The sequence below is a fragment of the Cupressus sempervirens genome, chromosome 8, assembly GCF_028749045.1.
Source record: "Cupressus sempervirens isolate cs-2001-9-10 chromosome 8, ASM2874904v1, whole genome shotgun sequence".
NCBI classification, from domain to species: domain Eukaryota; kingdom Viridiplantae; phylum Streptophyta; class Pinopsida; order Cupressales; family Cupressaceae; genus Cupressus; species Cupressus sempervirens.
In genome coordinates, this window is record NC_143125.1 from 291,409,278 (window position 1) to 291,421,504 (window position 12,227).

Below are 12,227 nucleotides of genomic sequence, written 5' to 3' on the forward strand. Positions count from 1 at the left end.
ATATTCTTTATATTTATCTAGAAATAGAGCTTGCATCTCATCCCAACTTCCTGTTGCATTGGCTCCTAAGCCCATGAACTAGTGTAGAGTTGATTCTTTCAATGTTGCTGGAAACAATTTAAGCTTATGAGCATCAGTGTTGTAGTCAAAACTATGATAAAGGATATCAAATTCAAACAAGAAAGTACCAAGGTCTTCAGTTGTAAGGCTATAGAACTTTGGAAGAGTAGCGGGAGGTATGTTCTTAAGATTAGCATTGGTTACAAGACTTGGAAGAGGAAGTGAAAAAGTAGGTTGTGCCATGACTGGAGGTATCAGATTATGAGGTTGCTACTAAAAAGGGATATTGGATACTGGATGATTAACAACTGGTGGATTTAGAGTAGTGTTACCAAGAAAACTAGTCAAGACTTTAATGATGGGTTGAAGACCACTTATCTCTATTGGTTTAGCTCTTGATGATGATGTTGTGGGAAAAATAGGGCTTGCATCTTCAAAATGTAACTCAACTTCTTCTTCTTCAATTTCTTCATTCAAATTAATAGACTCCCATGGAAGAAATATGCCATATTCATCTTGTCGTCTTCCTCTTCGATGCATGCAATTAAACTTTTGACACTGGTGAAAGAAACTTCAAACTAGAGATTTCTAAAAAAAAAAATATCTAAGAACTATGACTAAAAAATACTCCTAACTTGACACCATCCCCAACAACGGCACCAAAAATGGTCCGCCTCACAATAGGTGTATCATAGTCATGCTCTAGGTCATGCTTAGGAATAATATATTCAAACTAAGGACTATTTCCCTGTTATGAGGTGCATTTGATCTTGTCAACCTAGGGACATATACTTGAAATGATCAGCACAGTATGTGCACTAGGTCTCTTAATGAGTCACTAAGCTTATGTTGTAGGAAACTAAAATGCAAGAAAAAGAACTTACACTATTACTATAGGAAACTGATGCATTTAACTCTATGAATATTGGAAACACAATGAAAGGATAAAAAACATTCCAACTTGGTTCATCCACAATAACTGTTCTCACATATGCTGCAGGAACATTCACAAAGTGTGATGCTACAGGAAGGAACTTACAACTTCTAATTATGAAACTAAGAATACTTGGAAATAAATCTATTCTATCTTAATCTAATCCACCTTCCAAGTGGGCACCCTTGGTTGGTTTCACTAAACTACTAACACAAGATAGAAGCCAAAAACTATTTATTAGATTTTAGAAATTCATTACATAACACAGAACTGTAAAAACACAACTGTAAAAGTTAACATTTTGTTCTCTAAAACTATTTCTTCTAACTAGTTAAAAAACCTAACACACTTGAGTCAATTCCTATATATATAGGAAATCAACATTTATTCCATAATAGAAAAGTAAATGACCTAGCTTTAAATCTGCAAGAGAGAAAATAGGAGGATAACAACTAAAGGTAGGAAGAGAGAATAATGGCCAAATGTGGGAATACTAAAGTCTAAACATCTACTCCCCAAAGAATAAATGTAGAGAAGGTAATAAGTCTTCATAGCTCCTCCTTACTTGCTGTCGTGTCTTCTAGAACCATTGCAGCTTTCATCCGTTGTGGCTGCTCCTTAGCATTCTCTTCTCCTTGAATGTTGTTGCCACTTAACTTTAAAATTCCTCCAATCATCTTTTAGTCTTCATTAATAGGTTAGTTTCAATACAAAGACACATTTTCAAATAAACATTTATAAAATTAAATTCAAATATAAGAATGCACATTTTGATAACTATATGAAATATTACATACTATATATAATATAAGGAAAAGAGGCATAGTTCCTACGCATAGGTTTATCATAGGTTTGGTAAACATTGGTCCACAAATTTTTTGACAAAGATAAAATAGATTATCAACAAAGTATCTTAGAACTATCATAAAATAAAGGAAAATTTTGGTCTCATCAGCCATCATTTGAATTGGCTTGCTCAGTAGATTTGGGAATCCACTGCTGTCTCATCTGCTTCCTAATGTTATTAGCTTTAGCTTTCTTTTCATCTTCAACCTTTCCTATATTCATGCAATTCTTAGCTATATGACCAAGTTTAGTGCATTTATAACATCTTATGGTGGTATCCTTCTTTCTCAAGTGATGTCTTGCACAATTTATGCCAATGTGTCCATATTCTCCACAATAATGACATCTACACCATGTATTGTAGTCCCAACCAAATATTGCTTTTACAAATTGTTTAGCTAGATTAAATGGTTTAGATATGCATTCAGATGCCTTGTGACCTTGCTTCTTGCATTTGTGACATTTACCTTCAAATTTTGGTTTCTCCTTACATTCATTAGCTTTATGACCATGTTGACTACAATTGTAGCACTTTCCATTGCATTTTTCCTTTCCATTGCTCCAACATTTGTTTGATTTATGACCTAACTTACCACAGTGATTGTGAGTAGGTATTTGATTCCTTTGAGTACCTTGTTTAAAGGATTCACCTTCTTCTTTGTATCCAAGTCCTACTTTTCCTTTTTTCCTATTTAGATTCTACTCACTTTGCTGATTAAATTGATCCATGTCTTCTTGGGATTTCATTATTCGTCCATTGAGTTGCTTTTTAGAATTCAGATCAGCCTTCAATCTTTCATTGATTTTTATTTTAGTGCTTAAATCATTCTTTAGCCTTTCATTTTCAAATCTCAGATTTATGATTTCCTCATTTGCATTCGAGAGTTGATTGATAACACTTTCTTGCTAAAGGGATTGATTTTGAGTTTTATTGTTCCTTGTCTCCAAGTCTTCACTTACCTTATTCCTTTGTTCCAAGATTTCACACATTCTTATTGACTAAATTTCTTGTTCTCTTTTCAATTTTCTTACCTCTTCTTGCATAGAGCCATTCTTTTCTAGGAGTTCTTTGATTGCCTCATTTGCTTCATCTGAATTGTTTGAGGGGAAAGAGTCTTCAATCTTTTCTTCAACATACTGGTGGTCATTCATCTATTTTGCAAGTTCCTTCATTCTTTTTAGGGATTGGGAAACATGCTCTTTTGCTTCTTTGAGTTGAGCTATGGCCATCTCTAGATCTAGCTTTTCATTATCAATGGCTTTGTCAAGTCTAAATATCTCCATTGTCCTTTATCTTTGCTCAAGCTGTCAAGCTTTATCCTGAGAACCATAATTCTCTGATACCAATTGTTGGAAATAATCAAGACTAGCTAGGTTAATGAGAGGGGAGGGGTAAATTAGTAACCTAAAAAATTTCATAAATTTAGCAATTAACAATATAAATCATTCACCATTAATTGATCTACTTTGCTACATGCATAAGAAACTGAAAGATAAACATTCATAACCTAGAAACCTTCCAAATAGAAAGTAAAACTGGGGTGGGGATGATATCCACAAAACTTCACTACTATAGTATAAAGTTGCCCTGTTAAGGCTTACATTGACCACTTTTGATGATCTACCCTGTTAAGAGCAATTTGGATTGCCAGATCCACCTTGTTAGAGGTTTTACAAACATATAATGAAGTATGCACTCTATTAAGAGATTTAAAGAAAGACTGTTAAGTCTACCCTGTTAAAGGATTTAGAAGCCGATTCACCTATTAGGATGAAATAGTATATTTGACTTGCAACTTGATTGCTGATTAGATCCTTAAAGTATAGATCACCTCTTGTGATAGATATAACTTTACTGCTCCTTAATTGATCTTGTTACATTCTTTACTCTTCTTTGTTGCCGATTCACTTTCACTCTTCTCAAAACATTACTTCATACATCTTCTCATAATGATACATTTGTATGATAAAATACATCACATATATATACCATTCCAATATTTACAATTACAAGGTCAGCTAAAAAATAAGTAAACAAAATATTATTGAGTCGACCAAATAGTAGAAACTCAGGTTCTGAATAGCTGACTTGGTGACCTTCTGATACTTGGCATCTACTGCATTACTCAACATCATCATGCACTTAGTAGAAGTAGAGTCTTGGTCCATACTAATCACACAACGTAGCTTCAAACTCGGTAACCATTGGAGACTCGGTAGATGTACTGTAACTCAGTAGATACTGAACACTATGTTTACCTTGCTTTCACTCGATAAACACCACACATCCATCACTTGGTTGACACTAGCTTCTCATCACAATAATTGATGACTTGGTAAATACTACAAAGCTTAGTAACCACTATCTACTCGGTGATAATTGTTGGACTGCACACTATCTGTATTCACTCGGTCGCTTCTAGAATGCTCGGTATGAAATAGTGAACTGTTGAACTTGCTTGGCAACCACTGAACACTCAATATGAACTATGAACTAAGTGATGAGCTCGGTAGCCATAGAGAATTGAATAAGTGTTGTCACTAATGACAAATGTAACTTAATTCCAACAGTTTGTGCCATTACAAAAAAACATGTCTAATCTATATCACTCGGCATATAAAGTCTTTGATGCTCAACATACACTATAAATTTTTTCTTACTCGATACCTGCACTGCTTGACATCTACTATTTACATGACTCCTAAATCACCTGGCATGGTCTATCTGCTTGGCACTAGAGTGACTTGGCACTCATTTCAACTCGACATGGTCTAACATTTATTTGTTGTACTCGACATGCATTACTAGTTAAACATGAAATAAGTAAATGGCTTAAGTGCGTTGACACTCACTTGTCAAAACCAATCTGAGATAAAAAAATCTCCCCCTTTGACATGAGTGTCAAGAACACTTCAATATACACAATCAATCTAATCTTCTCGAGTATAACATATCCATGACTGGTCTTATGTACAAAACTTCAAAATTTCAAAAGTTAGTAATACCTCAAAATTTATGACTCCCTCTAAGTTGGTATATTTATTTTCTATCCATAATTTGTGCTACTCCCTGCTCCATTCTAAATTGACAGTCTTTGACTTCAATGCACTTGTACTCTTCAATCTAATATGTTATGTTTCTATCACTGCATTGTATTTCTCCCCCTTTCTTTATTCTCCCCCATAAGATATTATCTATCTCCATTTTTCTTTTTCTCCCACTTTTAGACACTTATGTTAAATGGGTTATACATGTATAGTGTGTTTATTCAAAAATGATTTATGGACTTCTAGTATTATCTTGAGAGTTGTATCCCAATTTTCGCATGCAACATCCAGTTACTTGAGTTGGATGGCAAGCTCGGCAACAAGGTGTACTAGACCATCTAGAGTAGAAAGATTGGGGTCTTTCTTTATCAAAGTTTCTGCATAACTTAGCTCCTTGTGCAATATTTCCATATGAGAGGTGAGAGATGTCTATATACATGTTAATTTGGTTGTTATGCTAGCCTCTTTTGCTGTTAATACAATTAATTGACTTTATGACTAAAGTAATGTATTGAAATGCTTCTCACTTTGAGCTAGGTTTTGAGGTAACCTTGTACCTAATATGTTGAGAATTCTCTCCAAGCTTAGAATATGATGTCTGGTCTCTTGGGTTAAGAGTGTAGGCTCACACACTAATACATTTGACCTCATTTTTAGACCAAAATTTTTGACCATCTATTTAAATATTTTAGATTGGTCAGAATATGGAAGAAAAATTATGTTTCTTTTAAATCCATGCCCATGTTGGTCAAAATTTTGACCAACACAAGCTTAACATGTTAAAATTAAAAAGGGTTTTGAATATTTCATTATTTTATTTAACATACGTGTGTGGGAGCTCTTCTAAAGCAATATGAGAGGCTACAAAGGCCGATAGACCTAGTATTTTTATATTGGGTACACTTTGACTCATCAATTTGGAGGCAGACATTGGGTGCAAGAATTTTTTCTTGAGGGTTGTTTCAAGATTCAGAGCACCACAATGTCTTCTGAAAGCAAGAGGCGAGAGATGGATGTTATGAAATTGTAAGTAATTATTATTATTTTTCTTATGTTAGCTTTATGATCTTAATGTTGTTCCAATGGGTATCAACATTTTAGACCTCATTCCATTTTCCAAGATAAGTAAACTAATTATTATTATAATTATTTGTGTTCTTTAGTGTTGTCGATTATGCAGGGTTTTATAATTTCCTACTTATTTTATTTTTGGGCTTGTTCTTGGGTCTTTGTATTGGTGGTGAATGAGATTTGGGTGCTCTTGGCCATTGTTTTGAATCTCAAGGTACCGGTGAAGAATAGGTTATTGAAAATTTGAAAGGTAGGATATATTTTGTTATTTTTTCCTATTTTCTTGCTTCAGCAATTGTAGAAAATTGGGATGTAATTTTAGGAGCATGCCCATGTGCTTTTAGCTAGCAAAATATTAAGATAGTGTTCATTAGGGTAGGGGAAACCTTCTTGGGTGTTAACAAGCAAAACTTTAGGGCCTCGAGGTTTACAAGGTTGTGATGTTCTCTCCAATTGGATTTATTCCATGGCTTATTAGAACTAGTAGGCCAATTCTAACTAGGATGTATCCTCTACTTGAGAAATTTAATGTCTTTGAGATTTGATCTTGGATCTCCTGAAAGTATGGGGAACATATGATCCTTGAGCTTTAGCAATCCACAAGAAATGTTTCCTTATGCCAAAATACTCATGAACCAAACATTGGTTATATCCTCATAGAGGTTTCGATGTTTTGAAAAGAGCATAAATTGCCTAAGATTTAGATACCATATTTTTTGATGAATATATATTTGGGTCTCTCATTGAGTCAGTGACTAGTTTTGTAAGGAAAACCCACTTACTGGTGTAATGCAAAGGTGATAGTATTGATACTTTATTGCTTGGATGGTAGAGTTGAACTTGCAATAAGCTAGAACCTCAGAATGTTGGGGTGATGCTACTATAGGTTGCATTTTCTATGTTATTGGGTTGCCTTCCACTGTCAATATGTGCATATCCCCCAATGAATGATTTTCTCTGTGTCTAATCTTTGAAGTTGGTTTTCTAAACATAAATAATTTAGTCAGTGTTTAGTAGTAGAACACCAAGCATTTGCAGCTCAAAACAAATTAAAAAATTATGTTTAGTTGTATCTATGTGAACTAGAGTTCTAAAAATTTGAAGCTAGGAAAATTTACCAAATCTATATTTGTGGACTTGACTTTTCGACATAAAAATTCACTCAGTAATTTCAATAGTCATTAGGAAATGTTCCATATATTTTAAAATTTCTATAGATAATTCCCAGCCTGATGGTATTTTTTCTTGTTAGATGTGCTTATATTTCACAAGTGGTGGGAATTTTCTTGGAAGAAACAATTGTCACAAGTTCATATTCAAGTGCATTTATGATTGTTCTTATTCTTTAGGAACATTTTTTTTCACAACTAGTTAATAATTTGCTAATTTTACATTTTTGATCCCTGCTTCTCTTAAAAACTAATCAAATACATTCTGATGATTGATCATGATTTTATTGGATATATTTGCAAAGTATGTTATGATTTGGTAAAGATTGGATATGGTCATTGAGCTTTAGTACATGTGTTTCAATTATGATCTTGGTTTGTGCTAAACTAGATAGATTGGTTTACTTCAAACAACTAGATCCAACTTTGAGAAAAGTGATTCATATTGAGATGAGATTAATTGTTATCTAAAAGCACTATATCCTTTTCTATAGGGTTTTTTACCCAACTTTCACTCATTATTTCTAATGATGGAATGATTCTAAGGTACAAGGCGAAGAAATTTGGTCCTCATGATTGGTAAACAATTCTAGAATCCCTAAATTATACTATCCTAGATACATGATTCACATTGGTGGAATGCCATTCTTTCCTATTGTCAATTCTTTTACCCAAGAAAGGAATATTTGTGCTTTCTTTGTAGTGGATATTTTCTTAGTGTTATTATATTATGCTCAACAATTTATGAACAAAGAGATTTGGGATTTTTCTAATACCAATTATTCTTGATATATGATGTATATTTTGATCTTTATTTTTGGAATGCCATAATTTCTCACGATTATTACTTTATTTCTGTAAGGCCCACACTAGCACCCTATTCTAGATCGGGATGAAATAAATATGGTTAGGAGTTAAGTGAGTTATGATTTACATTTTGGTGTTTTACTAATAATAATTTAAGGGATCCTATAGGAGACTAATGTAGATTTTGATACTCTATCCCGTAACATTAGGACGATAAGATAAGACCACATGGAAATGAGATTTAAAATGTTCAAGACAAGAACCTGACCATGAGACTCTATGGATGATTTACTAAGCAGTTAGGAAGGTTAAAATAACATTTAGCCTACTAAGAACAACTACGAGCATCTATAGGTTATGATGATAATCAGACATATGGGTATGTTGAAATTGGTTCTAAATTATTATGACATAATTTATGAAGCATTCTAATAGTCTATGGAGTTAAACCTATAAAAGAAAATAAACCTCTCATAATGAGATAAAGGGATATTGCTTGGAACATCACTATGTTTAACTTGATCTAAAGTTACTTGTTAACCAGTCTGTACATCAGTGATTTTCATCTAGGACCTATATGTTAAGATCCATTTTATATTGGTTTTATGATTTACTAAAGATGACTTAGAGTTTCATTGTTATGTGAGAAAGAGTTGTGATGATACTCTAATTGTAAATGACTTATATTAAGAAAGATTACTGTTGATACACATATTTGATAATTCAATGTTTTAAATATTTTATGAAAATGATAATGCAATGTTTTGAAAATATGCAATTAGATGAAAGTTAAATGGAATATGATATTGCAATGTTTATGGATAGTGCTTAGAACAAAAATGATTAGATGAAAATTAATTGTATACGTTAATGAGAAGTATGAGATATTGGATCTATGTTGTACGTGTTTATACGTATTTTATATTATTCTATTGGGTTACTGATATTCAAATTGAGTGTGCAGGGAAGTGGAACCATGGAAACTTTACAGGGAAATAAGGTATAGAGACATGTTTAATGACTTTGCCAAGGTGAATCTTTGTAAGATTTGTGAACCTTGTTGCGACATGCTTATTTCGTGAATGTGTGATGCATGTGACTGGTATGTTTCTCATGTGTAGATTTTGAATATGTTATGGGTGACGTTTTAGTGCATTTTGTGTATGCCACTTGGCACTTGCACTTGTTATAGGTAATGACATGTTGTTCATCAATGGATCATGTGGCCACCTTGCTCCGTGTTATATGCCTCCATTGAGAAATTAGATTATTGCCTTAGTTAGATGAGGACAAGGTTGTCACCTTTGAAAAAAAAATTGAAAATTTGAATTACCTAGCTTTAGGAGGGTCATAGAGTAACTTAAGGCCAATTGTGATTAAAATTAACTTTACCCATGATAGTACTATAGGTTAGGGGGTTATTAATGACCTCTATAGTGTCTAGTGGACTTAGGAGACCCCATGAAAATGACATTCTTGATTGAATCCGAAAATAAGAGAGTTATAAATAGAGGCATGACTAAATTGAACCCCACTTGGCAACTCTCTACTTTTAGAGACTAATAGGGTTGAAGAAGGAGAGGGGGCTCTTCTGCAAGTATTCATTGCCTTGCTTGGAGGAAGGTTGGTAACATGATCCATGAAGTATCTTCATTTTGCATGTAGGTTAGAAATGGTGTGTTCATGATGGGATCGTGGTGTCTTGTGGTGTATTTGTGAATAGATCTTGTTGTATGTTGCATGTGGTAGTATTGTGGGAGTCTTTCTTGAATTTTTTGTTACATGTTATATGTTTTGTGAATTAGGTGTGAGGCATCACTCACCCTTGGGAGGGAAGAGATGCCTGGGGTGAAGGGGTTAGTTGGGCTCACACATGGAGTTGAGGAGTTCTCCCTTGTGTGGAGATGGTTGAATATGTTTATGGCATGCAAATTATCTTGCTCACTTGCATCTTGGGAGGTATAAGGTGGTATGAGGAAGGGAAGATGTTGATTGCCCCGAAAGAGCATTGTGAGCATGTTGATTGCCCCGAAAGGGCATTTTGATATTGAAAAGATGTAAATTTTGAAGGCTATGCAATCCTCCTCATGATGAGAGCCCACCTTCAGCTGATTCTTGATTCATTTGTTGAATCTTTGTGCAAAGCCTTGGGATGGGGTGTGTTGAGAGTATATTGTGTAATCTTGTCAATTTTATTGTGCATAAGCATGGCATGTGAATGTGAAGCATGAAACTATTTATACCTTGTTTCCCCAAGCTCGGTGGGTGGCCTCCTTGAGGCCTAGGTTGGGAGGTGAGCCTCCATGGTTCCCTATTTGTTTCTTTGTGCAGGTATTCATTTGGAGAACATTGAAAGCTGGATGTCATGGAGTCTTTTTTTGTATTAGAGGAGATCCATTATTATTGTATTGAGATGGAAAGATAAATCTCCACTTGTTATGTGGGAAAATTGCATTGTAAAGTGTGGTGTTGTCTCCATTCATATGGGCCTTAGAGAGAGATGTTGCTAATCCATGTAAATGTATGGTATCTCCATTGAGTTTGAAATGATTTAGTTCATGGTTGGTTGTGTTGAAAGTAAATTTGCAATAACATGTAGGAAAGAATTATGTCGAGATATCCAAACTTAAATTTGAAACATGATAGAGGAAATAACTTTGTGTGTTTGATACTCCCTTCAAAGTGAATAGAACATTATCATTCTGATCTTCTTATTGTCTCAATTGCCATAAGATTAGTTTAGTTACTATGTTATTCAATTATGTGCTCAATTAGTTATAATAGATAGTTAAATGAATATGTAGATGATTATACTATGTAATATGGGTATCATTGAAATGCATAGCATTTGAGGTTCATGGAAATTATTAACCAGGAATCCATAAGAGATTTATGTAGATTTTGATGAAATTGCAATAGTTGATTTTGTTGAGCATGATGCATAATAAGATGATAAGTTAATATCATTAAGAATTTAAACAACAATCCTAAAAGACTGCATACTAAGACCTAAACCAACAAGTAAGTGTCAAAAATATATATAAAAGAGGCCTGTAGAAGCAAATATTATGATTCTGGAAATTGAATGACAAATACAAAATATAGTTCATACTATTACAGACTAATAAAATAATAGACCATAATAAAATAACAATATTGGTTAGTCAAGTAAACTTTTTCAAAAAAAACTCCTAGTTAATAAAATTCTTACTTACCCTTTATAAGATGTGACTTTATATTTCATTTAACTAAAACATCAACAATATTAATCATGATAGACAACTCAAGGACCTGACACAATAAATGAAGAGACAAAAAAAAAAAAATGCATTGTTTAAGTATTCCTAAATTCCAAGTGGGGATGGTCACATCCCCACCCATTACCCTAGGTCGAATGGAGGCAAAATGCAAATCATATATATGACTCAAGTCTTACCTCTAGTCTTGGTGCAAATCCCAACATATCTTGGGCGCCTTCCTATTCACCAAGCTCATTAATGGTGGTCGGTGACTAGCAATTCGAAATCCTCTTTAGTTCCAAGTCCAAATCAAGGTAGAACAAAACGTAGGCAGCAAAATCCATAAAAATCCATGAAAATCGACTCTGCGTAAAAAAGAGGGAATGGCTTTAATGCATAAGGCAGCAAAGTCTTCAAACCATGCCCCTTTCCCCATAGGTGCCTAGACCTAGGCATGGGGATTATAAAGCAAACAAATCTTCTTCCTTCCTCACGCCTAGCAAAGAAGAGCTGCACGTGCAGCAAGAAATAGAAATTTGAAAGATTTAGCATGCCATAATAAAAGCTATTATGGTGGAAGAAAAAGGTGATAGGTTAGTAGGTATAGGATTTAGAACATTTAGGTATAGGTTATTGATTAATAGGGTGATGACAATATAAACCAAATTTTAAGAGAAACAAAATAAAACTAAGAGAAATATAAATATTATATGATATTTAAGTGGGGTGGATTCTTATATTAGGTGTTTTTAAATCATTAGCAAGTTATGATTATATAGTGGTGAGAATACTAATATGTGATTTAAGAACACAAATTTGTAGATGATTTTGGAAATGCATTAGATATTCGGACTAGTTAGTATTCAAGTTGTTTTTTGACGATGGATGAAGATATGTAATAGATGATAGTGGCTCGAGATTGAGATGATAGCTTCCTTGATAATTACATGAACATCTTTCACAGTTCAAGTAGTTTCTTTCTAGAAGACATTAGAACCATTAATTAACGATTTAATATAAAGAAAAATTCTATAATGTTAGAGCACAAAGTAA

At 33.6% G+C, this 12,227-nt stretch overlaps 1 pseudogene; it reads right to left on the bottom strand.

Moving 5' to 3' along the window:
- The window catches only part of LOC149542568 (uncharacterized), a 137,910-nt pseudogene that overhangs the window by 32,050 nt on the left and 93,633 nt on the right, over nucleotides 1-12,227 (bottom strand).